Source organism: Scyliorhinus torazame, chromosome 5 (assembly GCF_047496885.1).
Source record: "Scyliorhinus torazame isolate Kashiwa2021f chromosome 5, sScyTor2.1, whole genome shotgun sequence".
Classification (NCBI taxonomy): Eukaryota; Metazoa; Chordata; class Chondrichthyes; order Carcharhiniformes; family Scyliorhinidae; genus Scyliorhinus; species Scyliorhinus torazame.
The window spans coordinates 89,945,959-89,967,474 of NC_092711.1; the positions used below are offsets into that span (position 1 = coordinate 89,945,959).

Consider the following 21,516-nt stretch of genomic DNA (forward strand, 5'->3'; position numbering starts at 1 on the left):
CTAGTGGAGTGGTGTAATAACAATATTCTCTCCTTGAATATCAGCAAAACTAAAGAGCTTGTCATTGACTTCAGGAAGCAAAGTACTATACACACCCCTGTCTGCATTAATGGGGCTGAGGTGGAGATGGTTAGCAGCTTCTAATTCCTAGGTCTGCAACAATCTGTCCTGGTCCACCCACATCGAAGCTGCGACAAAGAAAGCACAACAGCTCCAATACTTCCTGAGGAAACTAAGGAAATGTGGCATGTCCACATTGACTCTAACCAACTTTTACAGGTGCAGCATAGAAAGCATCCAATCTGGCTGTATCACAGCCTGGTATGGCAACTGCTTGACCCAAGACCGTAAGAAATTACAAAGAGTCGTGAACAGAGCCCAGAATAAAGAACATAGAACAGAACATTACAGCACAGTACAGGCCCTTCAGCCCTCGATGTTGCGCCGACCTGTGAAACCACTCTAAAGCCCATCTACACTATTCCCTTATCGTCCATATGTCTATCCAATGACCATTTGAATGCCCTTAGTGTTGGCGAGTCCACTACTGTTGCAGGCAAGGCATTCCACGCCCTTACTACTCTGAGTAAAGAACCTACCTCTGACATCTGTCATATCTATCTCCCCTCAATTTAAAGCTATGTCCCCTCATGCTAGACATCACCATCCGAGGAAGAAGGCTCACTGTCCACCCTATCCAATCCTCTGATCATCTTGTATGCCTCAATTAAGTCACCTCTTAACCTTCTCTCTAACCAAAACAGCCTTGAGTCCCTCAGCCTTCCCTCATAAGACCTTCCCTCCATACCAGGCAATCTCCTCTGCACCCTTTCCAATGCTTCCACATCCTTTCTATAATGCGGCGACCAGAATTGCACGCAATACTCCAAATGCGGCCGCACCAGAGTTTTGTACAGCTGCAACATGACCTCATGGCTCCGAAACTCAATCCCTCTACCAATAAAAGCTAACACACCGTACGCCTGCTTAACAACCCTCTCAACCTGGGTGGCAACTTTCAGGGATCTATGTACATGGACACCGAGATCTCTCTGCTCATCCACACTGCCAAGAATCTTACCATTAGCCCAGTATTCTGTCTTCCTGTTATTCCTTCCAAAATGAATCACCTCACACTTTTCTGCATTATACTCCATTTGCCACCTCTCAGCCCAGTGCTGCAGCTTATCTATGTCCCTCTGTAACTTGTAACATCCGTCCGCACTGTCCACAACTCCACCGACTTTAGTGTCATCTGCAAATTTACTCACCCATCCTTCTACGCCCTCCGCCAGGTCATTTATAAAAATGACAAACAGCAGTAGCCCCAAAACAGATCCTTGTGGTACACCACTAGTAACTGGACTCCAGTCTGAACATTTCCCATCAACCACCACCCTTTGTCTTCTTCCAGCTAGCCAATTTCTGATCCAAACTGCTAAATCTCCCTGAATCCCATGCCTCCGTATTTTCTGCAGTAGCCTACCGTGGGGAACCTTATCAAACGCCTCCCATCCATTGACTCTGTCTACACCTCCCGCTGCCTTGGGAAAGCGGGCAGCATAATCAAAGACCCCTCCCACCTGGCTTATTCACTCTTCCAACCTCTTCCAGCTTCTTCCCTGCTGTTACCAGACACCTAAATCATCTTCTTATAGACTGATCCGATCTCTTCACACATCTTCTCTACTGAGTAGTACTGCACCCCTGTATGCTTCACCCAATGCCTGTGCCTATGTATTTACATTGTGTATTTATGTATGCCTTAAGTTTTTTCATGTATGGAATGATCTGTCTGAATCGTACGCAGAACAATATTTTTCACTGTACCTTGGTACAGGTGACCATAAACAAATCCAATGCAATCCTTCAACCAGGGAATGGTGAGAATGTGGAACTCACTGGCACAGGGACTGGATGAAGGGAACAGTTTAGATGTAATGAAGGGGAAACTAGACAAACACAAGAGGAAGAGGGGAATAGAGGATGACAATGAGAGATTTAGATGTGGAGAGATGGGAGGGTGGCTCCTTTGGAGCAGAAACACTGAGCTGGACTGGTTGTGTCCAGTGGCTTGTTTCTGTGTCTTGTCTCCTGTGTAACTTCAGTCCTGAAGGTCTGGTTCTAACTTTTAGACAATGCCACCTATTCCTAGACTGTCAAACCTGCAGCGGGAATTTATATTTCCCCTCTGTTCATCTTAAAGTGTTGATTCTGCTGTTACTGTCACTGTTAATCACACCCAGAACTGAACCATGTTCATTCTGACAATTGGGGTTTATTTCGAATCTCTGTAACTGAGCTGGGCTAGATTTTAACATCTTGTTGTTTGTGAAATAAATCAGCTTTGTCTCAAACACACTGTGTCAAGTCCTTGATTTCTCCAGGGGAAAAGGAAATTAACTGATGTCCTGTCACCGACTGTTCTATTTTTGGACCATTTCTCCTTTCAGATTTATACCTTTGGTTACTCTCCATGTACAAGTCCCAGCTCCCCATACCTTCCAGATTACCTCTCCCAGCCTTCACATCCAGGGAAGCTTTCGGTGTTAAAAACAGAAAATGCTGGAAATAATAATCCAAATTTTCCCAACTGCCAGTTGATTTTGTCCCAGACAATTGGCTTCAACTTTCCCCAACATTGATGTGAAGCTGATTGGATGTAATTACTGTGCTTGAGAACAGGGATGTAACAGTTACAATCTGTCAGTCCTTTGGAACCACTGCTCTATAAGGAGCATTGGAAGCACTGGATGTGGGAAAAGCAGTTTGCTAATTTAGTAACAGTGGAGGAATGGATGGGGGTGAGGTAGAGCTGGGTGATGTCAGTCTACATGTGAAAACTAACACGGTGCTTTTGGATGACATCACCTAGTGACAGCGTGCAGAAGAGAAATAGGAAGGGCCGAGGATAGATCCTTGGGGGGACACCGAGTACACAAACTTTAGAGAGGAAAGGGAGGTTGCAGATGGGGCATTAGATTTCAAGGATGGTGGGATCAAAGGTTAATTTTTAGGCTGTGTGACAACGGTGGATTTCATGGTAAGAGGAACAGTACCAAGAGACAGAGCGGGGTGTTAATATCGGCTAAAATAAGCAAACTGGATGTTCAGCAGTTTCGTGAGAATCGGGTGAAAGGAACAAAAGGCAAGTCTCACGGACAAGATGAGCTCTGAGCGGGCATGATGGGATAGCTGAAAAAGAGGGGAAAGATGTGAGTTCAGAACTTGGACAAGAAAGGACATTCGAGGCAGTTTTACTGAGTGGTTTGGTGGAAGGCAGAGGAGCAGAATCAACTGATCGGATTGTTTCACTGGGTGGGATTTTCTGGCACTTCATGTCCTGCCAAAGGCCAACCCCATTGCGGCAGGGTCCCCATATAACTGGGCTGGTGGTTATTAACAGCAGCAGAAACAGACTCAAATGAATCATCTTCAGTATTTCATGTGATTAACAGGAAAATCCAATCACTGTAATCATTTGTGACCTCGCTGCTGTCTCAGCAGATGGGATGACTGAGTGAATCCCTTCCCACACTTGGAGCAGGAGAACAGCTTCTCCCTGGTGTGAATGCGCTGGTGTTTCAGCAGGTTAGATGAATGACTGAATCCCTTCCCACACTCAGAGCAGATGCGCGGCCTCTCCCCAGTGTGAATTCTCTGGTGTACGGGTGAGTAATGATGATTTCCTGAACCCAGTCCCACAGTGGGAGCACCTGAACGGTCTTTCCTCAGTGTGAACACGTTGATGGGTCACCAGAGCTTTTAAAGCACTTCCCGCAGTCCAGGCATTTAAATGGTCTCTCGTCAGAGTGAACCCGTTGATGGGATGTCAGTTCCACAGAACTTTTAAAGCACTTCTCACAGTTCAGGCATTTAAAAGGTCTCTCCTCAGTGTGAACCCGTTGGAGTTTCAGCAGGTGGGATGACTGAGTGAATCCTTTCCCACACACAGAGCAGGTAAATGGCTTCTCCCCAGTGTGAACTCGCTGATGTGCCAACCGGTGGGATGACTGAATAAATCCCTTCCCACACACACAGCAAGTGAATGGCCTCTCGCCAGTGTGACCACGCTGGTGTCTCAACAGGTTGGATAACTGAGTGAATCCTTTCCCACACTCGGAACATGTAAATGGTCTCTCCCCATTATGGTCTCTCTGATGTTTTAGCAGGCTGGATGACTGAGTGAATCCCTTCCCACACTGAGGGCAGGTGAACGGTCTCTCCCCGGTGTGACTGCGTCGATGGGTTTCCAAGTCAGATGGATAACTAAATGCCTTCCCACAGTCCCCACATGTCCACGGAGTCTCCCCAGTGTGACTGCGCTTGTGTCTCGAAAGGCCAGAAGATCGACTGAAGCCTCGACCACACACAGAACAGTTTCTCCCCACTGTGAACAGTGCTTTTTCCTTCCATGTTCAAAATCTGACGATATTCAAGTTCTGATAAATTATACAACTCTCGTCAGATCCTGCTGTGGTGTTTGGTTTCAATTTCCCAACTTCAAATCCTCCCCTTCTAATGACCTGTGAAATTGATTTAAAACAAAAAAGGGAGTGAGAGAGAACCCACAAAAACACAAATGTAGGTTGTGAAGTTGAACTGAATGATTCTGGTCATTTGTGCGCCGGCATTGGGAATAAGTGACCATGAAAACTGCTGGATTGTCATAAAAACCCAACTGGTTCACTAATGTCCTTCAGGGAAGGGAATCTGCCTCCTTGTCTGGACCTACACAGGCCCGGACCCCTACTTGAGGAGAGAACAAGACAGAGGGAGCGAAAGGGGAGTCGTGGGAGCGTTGAAGTTGTGGGGGGGCGGAGGACACAGGTCCTGAGAGAAACTCATCCAGAATTTTCACAGAATCTCCCAAACCCTCAATCTCCACCACCTAGAAGGACCAACATCGCAGGTAAATATGAACACCATCACCTCTAAGTATCCGCCCAAGTCACACACCGTCATGACTTGTCTGACTTCCAGTACTGGATAAACAGAAATGTTATACATTGGAAAGACCAAAGCAATTCAGTCCTTGCTACTCCTTGGCCACAGGCTCCATCTCTCTCCCTGGTAACTGGGTGAGTCACAAAGTGATTGTTCACAAGCATCGCAACGTATTTTACCCCAAGATGAGTTTTCAACTACATAGTCACATTATCACCAACAACCTCTCTTTCAACTTCAGTGTCAGCTCATCCACTGCTGAAACCATCATCCATTCCTTTGTTACCTCTGGATTTAACTATCCTAACAGCACCCCCTCCCATATTTAACCTCCCTGTAATCTTGAGGTCATCCACAGCTAGCTCTGCGGTCCATGTGCTTACTCACACCAAGTCTTGTTCATCCGGCACCCTGAGCTCACTGACCAACAAAGGCTCCTGGTGAAGAAACATCAATTTAAAAAAAAATTATCATTTAATAAATGTAAACAAAAATTCCGGAAATACATCGTAGGCCTGGCAGTATATGTGGAGCAAGAAAACAAGTTCCTGTTTCGAGTCTGTCTGACTTTTTTCAGAGCACTAAATCACCTCCTTCTGTAATGTGATAATTCTATCATTGCACTGGGGGCAAGGGTCCAATCTCTGCAACCAACACCCAACCCCATACAGACCGTTTCTCAATTGGTTTTCTAGATGAAACTCCTGAAAAAATACTGCAGTTGCTGGAAATGTGAAATAAGGCTTCCTGCCCCAGGATTACTCATGGGTCTGTACTCATTGGAGTTCAGAAGAATGAAAGATTGTATTATAGATCATAGAATTTACAGTGCAGAAGGAGGCCATTCAGCCCATTGAGTCTGCACCGGCCCTTGGAAAGAGCACCGTACTTAAGCCCGTGCCTCCACCCTGTCCCTGTAACCCCACCTAACCTTTTTCGACACTAAAGACAATTTAGCATGGCCAATCCACCTAACCACATCATTGGGCTGTGGGAGGAAACCGGAGCAGCCAGAGGAAACCCACGCAGACACGAGGAGGACGTGCAGACTCCGCACAGACAATGACCCAAGCCAGAATCGAACCTGGGACCCTGGAGCTGTGAAGCAACAGTTCTGTGCTAACCACTGTGCTATCGTGTTGCCCTATTATTTAAATATATAAGATTCTAAGGGGGCTTGACAGGGTAGATCCTCAGAAGATGTTCCTTTTCAGTGGGGCAATCTAAAACCAATGAACAGTTTAACAATTAGGTGTCCCTAGATTCATACTATATGGCGAAATGTATTCTCTCTGAGAGTCATCGGCCTTTGGAATTCCCTTCCGTAGTGAGCAGTGGAGCTTGGTTATTGAATATATTCAAGGCTGTGTTGCACACAGTTTTGATCTACAAGGGAGTCAAGGGTATGGGGCAGTGGAGTGGGCAGGTAGCAAAGTGGAGTTGAGGTCACAATCAGAACAGCCATCAAATTATTAAATAGGGAGCAGACATAATGAGCCGAATATCCTGTTTAAATTCTAATATTCTTACGTTTTTTGTTCACCGGACTGCCGTGCATTCGCCCCACCGCACATTGTCCATCCCTAACTCAGGTCTGTTAGGTCGGAGCTGCTGTGTGCAGATTGAGATGAAAATCAAGACTCCGCGATTCTCTCTCCTGGTCACTGGGACCCTGAAGCCCCGCCCCCCAGCTACACAAACAAGACAGTCCCGCATGCGCACTGCTCCTGCTGAAACACGATGGTCTTCAAACCTGGGCCTATTCTCAGGAAAAAGCCTCCGAGCGACAAACTCCGGACCTGCGGGGTCATATTTGGGTTTGGGGCCCATCCCGGGAGTTTATGAAGCCTCCGCTCCCTCCCCACCCTCACCTCCCGGCTCCATTCCTCCCTCCGCTCTCTCCCATTAACAAAAACCTCTCCCGCACTCACCCGCCTCTGAGCAAGGTGACACTGCGCCTGCGCACTGACCTCCCGCAGTGAATAGGGCACATTCACACCCGCAGGGAATGCTGGGTAATAGTTGCGTCGTCGAAGCAGAAGAAAAATGATTTCTTACGCAATTGTAACGAATTAACAAATTCAACAGACAAACTATTGCGAATATCTGCGCAAACTAAGGGATTATTCCTGGTATGATCGAGTAGATGATTGATGTAGCATCCTCTCTGTCACAGGCACTGGAGAAGATGGGTGCTGCCGATCTTAACACCTACTCCCCCCGTTAGACACAGTTCAATGGGAGATAAAGTGATGTTAAAAATATTTCTAAAAGTGGCTGACTAGTCGATCGGTAAGACTCAATCACTGTGGTGCAATTGGTCAGCTATTAAGACAATGGTTGGTGGTCCGAGACCATCCGGGTTGAAGCTCACTAATTTTGTCCCAGTCAGTATTCATTGTCACAGTTCCAGGTTACAAAGAGGGGTCAAATATAAGCAAAAGATAATTCTCAATTCACTTCCATTTAACTATATTTGACTTTGTTCAAAAGCTGTCTGAGGTCAGACTGAACAAAGATTCATGGGATTTGTATGACCCAGTGACATACTTTCTTTTCTTAGTCAGTCATGTTTGCAATTCAATGTTGTATATTTCAGAGTTATTCCGAGTGAAGACTCGAGGGGTATTGAATTCAAAATGAAGTCAGATATAACAAATAAATATACTGATGTACGACATTGAACAATGAAACAGATTAAGTAAAATTAGTGGAAATTTTCTGTAGGAAGCTAAGAATGATGCATTAATAATTGAACAGAAAACACTGTTCCGTTAGATATTTGCTGAACACATGCTAAAGTTCAATACAAGTTCTATAGCTTGTGGTCTTACAAGTTGAAACATCTGTTTTAAAGGAACAGCTGTCTTCATGTAATCAGTGACCTGGCCTCTCAGCTGAAATATTGAAAGCTGCAGCAAGACTGTGCAGTTGAATGTTGCTCAGGTCCATTGGGTACTGTGCTGCCAGCTGTTTCTGTAGCGTAGAGGTTATCACATTCACCTAAAGTGCGAAAGGTGCCTGGGTCGAAACTGGCAGAAGCATCAAATGCTTCTCATTTATGATGTGGAGATGCTGGCATTGGACTGGGGTGGGCACAGTAAGAAGTTTTACAACACCAGGTTAAAGTCCAACAGGTTTGTTTAGAATCACTAGCTTTCGGAGCGCAGCTCCTTCCTCAGGTGAATGAAGATGTGGGTTCCACAAACACATATGTAGAAAAATTCAATGATGCGAGATGGTACTTTGAATGCGAGTCTTTGCAGGTAATTAAGTCTTTACAGGTCCAGACGGTGCGACTGGAGAGAGGGATAATCACAGGTTAAAGAGGTGTGAATTGAATGGCGGAGCAGATTTGATGGGCCGAGTGGCCTAATTCTGCTCCTGTGTCTTATGATGTGAAGAAAAACATTCTGTGCTGCATGTGGGATCATGAATGCACTGCTCGAAAATGTGGTGGAGGCAGATTCAATTGATGCCTTGAAAATAATTGGACAACTATCTGTTACTATCAGATCAGCCATGACCCTATTAAATGGTGGAGCAGACTGGGCTGAATAGCCAACTCCAGCTCCTTGGTCATCTGTTCGTATCTTTTGAGGAGAAATATATCTGCAGAGTTCAGGGCCAATGACAGGGGATTGTGACTGCTGCAGAAAGTTGGCACAGATACAATTTGTTGAGTGCCTTTGTTTTGTGCTGTCACCTTTCTATGCCACTGTGTTATGAGGGAAATGCAGTGCACCATTGCAAGAGAGGCAGATTGCTCCCTCGATATGGATTGGATTGGATTTGTTTATTGTCACGTGCACCGAGGGCCAGTGAAAAGTATTATTCTGCAAGCAGCTCAAACAGATCATTTTGCACATGAAAAGAAAGTCAACTCAAAGAAAATACATAATAGGGCAACACAAGGTACACAATGTAAATACATAGACAAAGGCATTGCGTGCTGTATACAGGAGTGTAGTATTAATCAGGTCAGTCCAAAAGAGCGTTGTTTAGGAGTCTGGTAATAAGAACATAAGAACATAAGAACTAGGAGCAGGAGTAGGCCATCTGGCCCCTCGAGCCTGCTCCGCCATTCAATGAGATCATGGCTGATCTTTTGTGGACTCAGCTCCACTTTCCGGCCCGAACACCATAACCCTTAATCCCTTTATTCTTCAAAAAACTATCTATCTTTATCTTAAAAAAATTTAATGAAGGAGCCTCTACTGCTTCACTGGGCAAGGAATTCCATAGATTCACAACCCTTTGGGTGAAGAAGTTCCTCCTAAACTCAGACCTAAATCTACTTCCCCTTATTTTGAGGCTATGCCCCCTAGTTCTGCTTTCACCCGCCAGTGGAAACAACCTGCCCGCATCTATCCTATTGATTCCCTTCATAATTTTATATGTTTCTATAAGATCCCCCCTCATCCTCCTAAATTCCAACGAGTACAGTCCCGGTCTACTCAACCTCTCCTCGTAATCCAACCCCTTCAGCTCTGGGATTAACCTAGTGAATCTCCTCTGCACACCCTCCAGTGCCAGTACGTCCTTTCTCAAGTAAGGAGACCAAAACTGAACACAATACTCCAGGTGTGGCCTCACTAACACCTTATACAATTGCAGCATAACCTCCCTAGTCTTAAACTCCATCCCTCTAGCAATGAAGGACAAAATTCCATTTGTCGTCTTAATCACCTGTTGCACCTGAAAACCAACTTTCTGCGACTCATGCACGTGCACACCCAGGTCTCTCTGCACAGCAGCATGTTTTAATATTCTATCATTTAAATAATAATCCCTTTTGCCGTTATTCTTACCAAAATGGATAACCTCACATTTGTCAACATTGTATTCCATCTGCCAGACCCTAGCCCATTCACTTAGCCTGTCCAAATCCCTCTGCAGACTTCCAGTATCCTCTGCACTTTTTGCTTTACCACTTATCTTAGTGTCGTCTGCAAACTTGGACACATTGCCCTTGGTCCCCAACTCCAAATCATCGATGTAAATTGTGAACAGTTGTGGGCCCAACACTGATCCCTGAGGGACACCACGAGCTACTGATTGCCAACCAGAGAAACACCCATTAATCCCCACACTTTGCTTTCTATTAATTAACCAATCCTCTATCCATGCTCCTACTTTCCCCTTAATGCCATGCATCTTTATCTTATGCAACAACCTTTTGTGTGGCACCTTGTCAAAGGCTTTCTGGAAATCCAGATATACCACATCCATTGGCTCCCCGTTATCTACCGCACTGTTAATGTCCTCAAAAAATTCCACTAAATTAGTTAGGCACGACCTGCCCTTTATGAACCCATGCTGCGTCTGTCCAATGGGACAATTTCCATCCAGATGCCTCGCTATTTCTTCCTTGATGATAGATTCCAGCATCTTCCCGACTACCGAAGTTACGCTCACTGGCCTATAATTACCCACTTTCTGCCTACCTCCTTTTTTAAACAGTGGTGTCACGTTTGCTAATTTCCAATCCGCCGGGACCACCCCAGAGTCTAGTGAATTTTGGTAAATTATCACTAGTGCATTTGCAATTTCCCTAGCCATCTCTTTTAGCACTCTGGGATGCATTCCATCAGGGCCAGGAGACTTGTCTACCTTTAGCCCCATTAGCTTGCCCATCACGACCTCCTTGGTGATATGAATCCTCTCAAGGTCCTCACCTGTCATAGCCTCATTTCCATCAGTCACTGGCATGTTATTTGTGTCTTCCACTGTGAAGACCGACCCAAAAAACCTGTTCAGTTCCTCAGCCATTTCCTCATCTCCCATTATTAAATCTCCCTTCTCATCCTCTAAAGGACCAATATTTACCTTAGCCACTCTTTTTTGTTTTATGTATTTGTAGAAACTTTTACTATCTGTTTTTATATTCTGAGCAAGTTTACTCTCATAATCTATCTTACTCTTCTTTATAGCTTTTTTAGTAGCTTTCTGTTGCCCCCTAAAGATTTCCCAGTCCTCTAGTCTCCCACTGATCTTTGCTACTTTGTATGTTTTTTCCTTCAATTTGGTACTCTCCCTTATTTCCTTAGATATCCACGGTCGATTGTCCCTCTTTTTACCGTCCTTCCTTTTTGTTGGTATAAACCTTTGCTGGGCACTGTGAAAAATCACTTGGAAGGTTCTCCACTGTTCCTCAACTGTTTCACCATAAAGTCTTTGCTCCCAGTCTACCTTAGCTAGTTCTTCTCTCATCCCATTGTAATCTCCTTTGTTTAAGCACAAAACACTAGTGCTTGATTTTACCTTCTCACCCTCCATCTGTATTTTAAATTCCACCATATTGTGATCGCTCCTTCCGAGAGGATCCCTAACTATGAGATCCTGAATCAATCCTGTCTCATTACACAGGACCAGATCTAGGACCGCTTGTTCCCTCGTAGGTTCCATTACATACTGTTCGAGGAAACTATCACGGATACATTCTATAAACTCCTCCTCAAGGCTGCCTTGACCGACCTGGTTAAACCAATCAACATGTAGATTAAAATCCCCCATGATAACTGCTGTACCATTTCTACATGCATCTGTTATTTCTTTGTTTATAGCCTGCCCCACCATAATGTTACTATTTGGTGGCCTATAGATTACTCCTATCAGTGACTTTTTCGTCTTACTATTCCTGATTTCCACCCAAATGGATTCAACCTTATCCTCCATAGCACCAATGTCATCCCTTACTGTTGCCCGGATGTCATCCTTAAATAACAGAGCTACACCACCTCCCTTACCATCCACTCTGTCCTTCCGAAAAGTTTGATACCCTCGGATATTTAACTCCCAGTCGTGACCATCCTTTAACCATGTTTCAGTAATGGCCACTAAATCATAGTCATTCACGATGATTTGCGCCATCAACTCATTTACCTTATTCCGAATACTACGAGCATTCAGGTAAAGTACACTTATGTTGGCTTTTTTACCTCTGTTCTTAATCTTAACACCTCGATCAGTAACCCCTCCTAAGTTATATTTCCTCTTAACCTTTCTCCTAATTTTCCTTGTCGTCGAACCCACATCTTCCTGTAACAACCTGCCGCATCGCTTACCATTAATGTTTTCACTTCCCATTTTATTTCTTTTAGTATTCCTGGTCCTATTCACTGAGCTCCCCTCAGTCACTGTACCTTGTACTGTCGCCCTTTTTGATTTTTGACTATGGCTTCTCTGCCTTACACTTTCCCCCTTACTGCCTTTTATTTCTGTCCCTGTTTTACTACCTTACAACTTCCTGCATCGCTTCCCATCCCCCTGCCACATTAGTTTAAACTCTCCCCAACAGCTCTAGCAAACACCCCCCTAGGACATCGGTTCCAGTCCTGCCCAGGTGCAGACCGTCCGGTTTGTACTGGTCCCACCTCCCCCAGAATCGGTTCCAATGTCCCAGGAATTTGAATCCCTCCCTCTTGCACCATCTCTCGAGCCACGTATTCATCCTCTCTATCCTGACATTCCTACTCTGACTAGCTCGTGGCACTGGTAGCAATCCTGAGATTACTACCTTTGAGGTCCTACTTTTTAGTTTAACTCCTAGCTCCCTAAATTCAGCTTGTAGGACCTCGTCCCGTTTTTTACCTATATCATTGGTGCCTACGTGCACCACGACAGCTGGCTGTTCACCCTCCCCCCCTCCCCCCCCCCCAGAATGTCCTGCAGCCGCTCCGAGACATCCTTGACCCTTGCACCAGGGAGGCAACATACCATCCTGGAGTCTCGATTTCGTCCGCAGAACCGCCTGTCTATTCCCCTTACAATTGAGTCCCCTATCACTATAGCCCTGCCATTCTTCTTCCTGCCCAGCTGCGCAGCAGAGCCAGCCACGGTGCCATGAACCTGGCTGCTGCCGCCTTCCCCTGGTGAGTCATCTCCCTCAACAGTATCCAAAGCGGTATATCTGTTTTGCAGGGAGATGACCGCAGAGGACACCTGCACTGCCTTCCTACTCTTGCTCTGTCTTTTGGTCACCCATTTACTATCTAACTCAGTACCTTTCACCTGCGGTGTGACCAACTCACTAAACGTGCTATCCACGACGTCCTTAGCATTGCGGACGCTCCAAAGTGAGTCTATTCGCAGCTCCAGAGCCATCAAGTGGTCTAACAGGAGCTGCAACTGGACACACTTCTTGCACGTGAAGGAGCCAGGGACAGTGGACGTGTCCCTGAGCTCCCACATCGCACACGAGGAGCATGACACGGGTCTGAGATCTCCTGCCATGTCTTAAACCTTTGGTTAACTTCAACAATTTCAATTTCCCCAGAAAAAATTTAAATAAATAAATAAACAATGAAGAAAAAAATAAATAAATATACCAATGAAAAGAAACAGAAAAACAGAAACACTACTTACCAGTCACAAAAAGCACTTCCTCCCCACCCAGCTTCGAATTCCCACCTCGATTCAAATTCCCAAACTCACTCTTTGCTGTCTCACTCCTGGCTGGCTTCTCTGTCTCACTGGGAGAACTCACTCCCAGCGAGGAAGAAGCTGTTTTCAATCTGTCCGTGCGTGTACTCAGACTTTTGTATGTCCTGGCCGATGGAAGAAGTTGGAAGAGTGAGTAAGCTGGGTGGGAGGGTCTTTGATTATGCTGCCCGCTTTCCCCAGGCAGCGGGAGATGTGAAATGAATGAAATGAAATTAAATGAAAAATGAAAATGAAAATTGCTTATTGTCACAAGTAGGCTTCAATGAAGTTACTGTGAAAAGCCCCTAGTCGCCACATTCCGGCGCCTGTTCGGGGAGGCTGGTATGGGAATTGAACCGTGCTGCTGGCCTGCTTTAAAAGCCAGCGATTTAGCCCAGTGTGCTAAACCAGCCCCTAGATGTGGATAGAGTCAGTGGATAGGAGGCAGGTCTGTGTGATGGACTGGGCTGTGTTCACTACTCTCTGAAGTTTCTTGCGGTCTTGGGCCGAGCAGTTGCCATACCAGGCTGTGATGCAGCCAGATAGGATGCTTTCTATGGTGCATCTGTAAAAGTTGGTAAGAGTCAGTGTGGACATGTCAAACTTCCTTCGTTTCCTGAAGAAGTAAAGGCGCTGTTGTGCTTTCTTGGTGGTAGCGTCGATGTGTGTGGATCAGCACAGATTTTTGGTGATGGAAACCCTGTGCCCAGTGCAGGAGAGGCTGGTTGTTGGGCAGTGTGAGCTGAACATACATGGCTGGATAAAAACTAAGGCAGATGTCAAGACCCTTGGAGTGAAAACAAGTCTGGAGGGAGTGGGTCAAAAAACCTGGGGAGTTGCATTTTGCATGAATCGTGAGTGTGACCCAGTCACAATTATGAACAGTAAACAAACCTATCACTGGTTTGATGAGATGATTTACCGTGTCCCAGGTGTTGTATATACTGTACATACTGTAGATCAGCCTGCTTGCTGCCCATGTCTAAGTGATATCAGAATAATGTGCTTCGGTATTAAATAAAGTATCCAAACCTCTCATTGTGCTTCATGCCCAGCATCTTGCCTAACTGTGGATCTTCTGTTTTGCTAACTGGGAAATAGAATCTTCCTGTTTACTAATTGCTCTATGGCGGCTGCGTTACCCAGAATCCCCCGCGCTGCAGAAAGTTCCCGATCAGTGAGTGTACGAGGCCAGTGCGCAGGTGCAGTGTGGGTGTGTGCTCCGAGCATGCTCAGTGTCAGTCATGGTGAGGGAGTGAGGAGGAGCTGGGTTGAACACAACAGTGAGCTGTACCCCTGTGAGAAGGGCATCTCCCAGTCTCTGTTTGACTCTCCTGCAGCTTCCTGTCATGATTGAGTTGGACAAGGAACCCTCATCATTTGAGCTGGAAAAGGCCATTGATTGCTGAGCAAGCAGAAAGGTGCCCGGCAAGGATGGAATTCCAGCTGAACTGCTCACACACAGAAAGTCCCATCGACTGTCACACCTTCCTGCCCGCCCCTTTTGGGCTGTGAGACTGGTCCACGGAACGTGTGTGATGCAATAAAAACAGCAGTGACAGAGGAGACAGCATCAACTACAGGGACATCTCACTCCTTAGAGTCAGGGGGAAGACGTTCACTTGGGTGATGTTTAAAAGATTCATCTACTTGCAGACTGAGTGTATCCAGAAGCACAGTGCGGTTTCTGTGCTGATCGATCTACAGTGAACGTGATCTCCTCCACACACCAGCTACAAGGGAAGAGAACAATTGGGATTTGATCTAAAGTATCAGTGCTGAGAAAGTGAAATGTTCTAATTACTGAATGAAAGTGAACTTTTCATTGTGAATCACAATTTACTGGTACAATTGGAAAAGGCACCAAAACGTTTCAATCTCTGAAGATAAACTTCAGCCTTGAAGTTATGTTTCGGAGCTCACAAGCTGTGGGAAGCTTTGCGAATGTTTCCCCTTCCCTTTTGTAAACAAGCAGAGAAGTTAACCCTTTCCCCTGACAGCACGGCAACAATTTGAAATAAAGACTTTGACTTTTAAAGATTTGGCTTCATCCCATTTGTCGGGGTCATATTCCCATGCAAATCATCGTGGGCGGGATGGAAATTTGCCGGAACATTTTTTTTTTTACAATCCTGATCTTTGTCACAAGTAGTCTTACTTTAACGCTGCAATGAAGTTACCGTGAAAAGCCCCTTGGCAGCACATTCCGGAGCCTTTTCAGGTACACAGAGGGAGAATTCAGAATTGTCATGTGAGAGTACCTTTAGGAACTGGGTGTTTATCCAATAGCTGTAGTGGATGTACCTTTAAGAAATTGTATTTATCAAATAACTGCAGTGAAGACAGACAGCCCAGCTCTACCCACACTCTGATATCATTGCAGCTATTTGATAAACACTCATTTTTTAAAGGTAGAGCTGATCTTCCAACCAATCGGAGTGAATGAGCGGTGGGGCTGATCCCAGATCTCCCTCATTGGCTGAGACTCTGTATCATTTTGAGTTCTTCCCATTGGCCACGTGGGCGCGGGTTCCAAAACCTCATTTCCTGCCTGAGCGATGCCGACCAATGGGAGGATTTGGAAGACCGGATGGACTCTGGTCCTCGAGCCAATCAGACTGCGGGCTTTGTGCAAGTGAAGATTGAGCTTCACACAAGTTAAAAGTTCTTCCTGTGTCAAATCTCTGAGTAAAACACTTTCCACTTTTCACTTCAATGGAATTTAAATTAGAGTCCATTCACCCTCCTACAGAACTGTTACAAGGAACAACAAACGTTAACTCTGTTTCTCTCACAACAGATGTGGCACAGTGGTTAGCACTGCTACCTCATACCGCCAGCGACCTGGGTTCAATTCCGGCCTTGGGTGACTGTGTGGAGTTTGCACATTCTCCCTGTGTCTGTGTGGGTTCCCTCCGGGTGCTCCAGTTTTCCCACAGTACAAAGATGTGCCGGTTTGGTGGATTGGCTTTGCAAAATTGTTCCTTAGAGTCTAATGGTGAAGTGTAGTTATGGGGAGAGGTTGGGGGAAGTGCGCCTGGGTGGGGAGCTCTTGTGTAGCGTTGGTGCAACTCGATGGGCCGAATGGCCTCCTTTTGCATTGTAGTGATTCTATGATGCTGCCAGACCTGTTGAGTTAATCTAGCATATTCTGTTTTTACTCTATATTGCACACCTTTTCAATCCACTAATTATGTTTATTGAACCACTGTACCATCAACTACCAGCAGCAGTATGTTGATGTTTCAGCTATTCCGGCCTTGGGTGACTGTGTGGAGTTTGTACATTCTCCCCGTGTCTGTGTGGGTTCCCTCCGGGTGCTCCCACTGTCCAAAGATGTGCAGGTTAGGTGGATTGGCCCCGCTAAATTGCCCCTTAGTGTCCAAACAAAGGTTAGGTGACGTTACTGGGTTACGGGGATAAACAAAGAATAGAGAAAAGTACAGCACAGGAAAAGGCCCTTCGGCCCTCCACGCCTGCGTCGATCATGCTGCACATCTAAACTAAAATATTCTATGCTTCCAGGGTCCGTATCCCTCTATTCCCATCCTATTCATGTATTTTGTCAAGGTGCCCCTTAATAGGGTGGAGGCATGCGCTTAAGTAGAGTTATCTTTCCAAGGGCCGGTGGCAGCTGGATGGGCAGAATGGCCTCCTTCTGCACTGTAAATTGAATGATTCTGCAGGATTTTCTCTCTCACGGTCTGATCCGATGGGTCTGTCTGGTGGTATTTCCCTGATGGTGGCACAGTGGTTAGCACTGTGCTTCACAGTGCCAGGGTTCCGAGTTCAGTTCTCGTTTGGGTCACTGTCTGTGCGGAGTCTGCACTTTCTCCCTGTGTCTGCGTGGGTTTCCTCCGGGTGCTCCGGTTTCCTCCCACAAGTCCCGAAAGATGCACTTGTTAGGTGAATTGGACATTGTGAATTCTCCCTCAGTGTATCCAAACAGGCGCCGGAGTATGTTGACTCGGGGCTTTTCACAGTAACTTCACGCAGTGTTAATGTAAGCCTACTTGTGACATTAATAAAAATTATTATTCTGTGTTTGGATATTTTAAGGAGCAGGTAGAACCTCCTTGTTTTACCTGTTGTCCCCTCAGATATTCCCATCTGTTTTTGGTTAATGTGTCTGGAGTCTGAGTTCTTCCAGTCTGTCTCCAATTCTCCTTCCTGTCTCGGGTATATGGGTCGAGGTAGCTTGGTGTTGTGATTTGTGTTGTTCTATTGTCTGTCTGTCTCCAGCAGGTATTGTTGTCTCTCGATAATGACTGTGCTGCTATCCTTGTCTTCTGGTTATGAACATATCCGTATTGGAGCCAAGTTCCCGGATTGTCTGTCTTTCTCTCCGGGTGAGATTCTGTTTGTCTCTTGTATTTCACGACTGTGACAGGGCAGAGACCAGATTGGAGGGATTCAGACATGGGAGTTCTGGGAAAGATAGGCAAGGATTTGGGAGGTGACAACATGTTCAAAGAGTTTGGAGAGGAGGGAGGTTGAAGATGGGGCAGTAATTTGTAAGGATGGCAGGGTCAAGGGTTTGTTTTGAGGGGGTGATGATGGCAGATTTGAAGGACAGAGGGACAGTACCTGAAGAGAGGGAAATGTGGACAATATCCGTGGACACAGGGTAGTTGGCTGATCAATAGTTCAGTGGGAATAGAGTCGATGGAGCAGGAGCTGGATCTCATGGACAAGATGAGCTCTGAGAGGGCATGAGGGGAGATGGGAGAGAAACTAGAGAAAGATGTGGGTTCAGGGCTCGGGAAAGGATGAAATTTAGAGACAGTTTGGTCCGGTGGGCTCGTGGAAGGGAGGGAAGCAGCAGAGGCAGCTGATCGGATTTACTCAATCTTAGTCACAAAGATGCTCTACAAGCTCCTCACACTTCTTGTTGGAGTTGAGGATGGAAGAGACATGGGAGAGCGAGAGTATTTCAAAGGGAACGAACTTGTGTCAGAAATATTTAAAAGTTTCAACACACTGCGTATTTCACACAAATCTGATTTATTAGACTTTTAGCCAGAATATTAGCCCCCAAAATGGGCTGGATTTGTCATCAGCAGAAAGAGACTCAAATGACCATGGTTCATACTCCTGAATGTGAGCAACAGCAAAATCCAATCACTGTGGTTTCTTGTGGCCTCGTTGGTGTCTCAGCAGGTGGGATAACTGAGTGAATCCCTCCCCACACTCGGAGCAGGTGAATGGTCTCTCCCCAGTATGAATTCGATAATGGTTCTGCAGGGTGGATGGCTGAGTGAATCCCTTCCCACACTCGGAGCAGGCGAATGGTCTCTCCCCAGTGTGAATTCGCTGGTGTGTGGAGAGAGCGGATGACTGAGTGAATCCCTTCCCACACTTGGAGCAGGTGAACGGTCTCTCCCCAGTGTGAATTTGCTGATGTGCAGTGAGGTGAAATGATCGTCTGAACCCAGTCCCACAGTGAGAGCACCTAAACGGTCTCTCGTCAGTGTGAACACGTTGATGGCTTGTCAGATTCCCAGAATGTTTATAGCACTTCCCACAGTCTGTACATTGAAACGGTCTCTCATCAGTGTGAACTCGCTGGTGATTCAACAGGCGGGCTGAAATAGTAAATCCCTTCCCACACTTGGAGCAGGTGAATGGCCTCTCGCCAGTGTGACTGCGTCGATGTATAGTGAGGTCAGATGATCGTCTGAACCCAGTCCCGCAATGAGAGCACCTAAACGGTCTTTCGTCAGTGTGAACACGTTGATGGTGCATCAGTTCCCCAGAACTTTTATAGCACTTCCTGCAGTCTGGACATTGAAACGGTCTCTCATCAGTGTGAATTCGCTGGTGACTCACCAGGTGGGATGACTTAGTAAATCCCTTCCCACACTTTGAGCAGGTGAATGGTCTCTCCCCAGTGTGACTGCGTCGATGAATTTCCAGCTTGGATGGGACAGTGAATCCTTTCCCACAGTCCGCACATTTCCACGGTTTCTCCTCAGCGTGACTGCATTTGTGGCTTGTGAGGCCTGATGATCGACTGAATCCTCGTCCACACACACAACACGTGCACGGTTTCTCCGCACTGTGAATGAAGCTTTTTCCTTCCATGTTCAATGATATTCCGATGATGTTCAGGGTATGATAAATTGAGAACTCTGTCAGATCTTGATGTGATTCTCCAGACTTTGAAGCCTCCCCTTCGACCACCCTGTGAAATGGATTGAAAACAGAAAATAGGGAGTGAGAGGTTGGTGAGGTTGTGAAATTGAGCTGAATGAATCTGGTCATTTGTGGGGCCGACCCCAGGAAAAATGACCATGAAAACTGCTGAATTGTCATAAAAACCCAACTGGCCTCTTTGGGAGGAGAGAGAAAGAGGTGAAGAGGGATTTTGTATATCTACAAGACATATTAAGAGAGTAGTTGGCAAAGCAAATTCGATCTTGAGCTTCATAAACAGTAATATTGACACCAAAACTATGCTTCTGGTGGTGATTAGCACCACTGCCTCACAGCGACAGAGACCCGGGTTCAATTCCTGCCTTGGTGTCTGTGTGTGTGGAGTTTGCACTTTCTCCCCGTGTCTGCGTGGGTTTCCACCCGGTGCTCAGGTTTCCTCCCACAGTTCAAAGAAGGGAAAGTTAGGTGGATTGGCCTTGATAAATTGCCCCTTAGTGTCCAGGGATGTGCAGATTCGATGGGGCAATGCGGTACCAGGGACAGGTGTGGGCCTAGGCATGGTGTCCTTTCAGAGAATAGGTGTAGACCCGATGGGCCGAATGGCCCCCTTCTGCACTGTAGGAATTCTATGGCTCTAATTCTATTCTATGAATCTTTATAAAGCTCTGGTCACCACTCTTCAGGAAGGATGTGAAGGTTCTTGGAGAAGGTGCAGAGGAGATTTACCAGAATGGTTCCAGCAAAGGAGGTTGAGGGGAGATTTGATTCAGGTACACAAGATTATGCCAGATTTCCATTGGTTGGACAAAGAAACTCTGTTTCCATTCACTGGTCATACAAGCCCTAGGGACACAGATTTAAAGTTTTGGGTAAAACCTGGATTGAACTATATAAGATCCTGAGGGGTCTTGACAGGGTTGATGTGGAGACGATGTTTCCTCTTGTGGGAGAATCTAGAACGAGGGCATCACTGTTGCAAAATAAGGGGTCACTCATTTCAGATGGAGATGAGGATTTATTATTCTCAAGGGTTGTAAGACAAAGGGTGGCATAGTGCTTAGCACTGCTGCCTCACAGCACCAGGGACCCGGGTTCAATTCCGACCCTGACTGTGTGGAGTTTGGACTTTCTCCCCGTGTCTGTGTGGGTTTCCTCCGGTTTCCTCCCACAGTTCAAAGATGTACAGATTAGGTTGAATCGGTTAGGATTGTGTTTGCTGGAGTTCAGAAGAATTAGAGGAGATCTCATATAAACGTATAAAAAGTGGGTGGTGCAGTGGTTAGCACTGCTGCCTCATGTCGCCGAGGACCCGGGTTTGATGCCGGCCCACTGTCTGTGTGGAGTTTGCACATTCTCCCTGTGTTTGCGTGGGTCTCACCCCCACAAATCCAAAGATGTGCAGGGTAGGTGGATTGGCCACGCTAAAATTGCCTCTTAATTGCAAAAAAAGAATTGGGCACTCAAAATTTATGTTTAAAAAAAAAACAGGGCAAGACAGAGTAGATTCAGGAAGGATGTTCCCGATAGTGGGTGTGTCCAGAAACAGGGGTCACAGTCTGAGGATACGGGGTAGACCATTTCGGAGAGAGGCGAGGAGAAATTTCTTCACCCTGAGAGTGGTGAGCCTGTGGAATTCGTCGCCACAGGAACTAATTAAGGCCAAAACACTGCATGTTTTCAAGAAGCAGTTAGATACAGCACTTAGGGTGAAGGGGATCAAAGGATATGGGGGAAAGCGGGATTAGACTATTGAGCCTAATCAGCTCTGATCGTAATGAATGGTGGAGCTGGCTCAAAAGGCCAAATGGCCTCCTGCTCCTATTCTCTACGTTGCTCCGTATCTATGCATGTAAATGGTCCAGGAGGGTGACTTCCGGGTGCGGCGATGACCAGCTAAGTCGCACGTTTCGGCAGCTCCCGGTGGAACGGACTTTTGGGCTCTTAATAGGAGCCCCATCGGCAATTTTAACGGCAAATAACACTGTGCGG

General features: G+C 46.2%; 3 protein-coding genes across 3 annotated transcripts in view; all 3 read right to left on the reverse strand.

The window, feature by feature from the left end:
- Positions 1 to 6,779, reverse strand: part of LOC140418877 (uncharacterized) — a 31,134-nt gene extending 24,355 nt beyond the window's left edge. The window contains exon 1 of the mRNA XM_072502527.1: positions 6,478 to 6,779. The gene's annotated coding sequence lies outside the window, so the exon portion shown is untranslated. The remainder of the gene's footprint in view (positions 1 to 6,477) is intronic.
- LOC140418864 (uncharacterized) overlaps positions 1 to 21,516 on the reverse strand; it is a 113,965-nt gene that overhangs the window by 68,219 nt on the left and 24,230 nt on the right. The gene's annotated exons all lie outside the window — the stretch shown is intronic.
- Positions 1 to 21,516, reverse strand: part of LOC140418873 (uncharacterized) — a 98,177-nt gene that overhangs the window by 5,203 nt on the left and 71,458 nt on the right. The window lies entirely within an intron of this gene.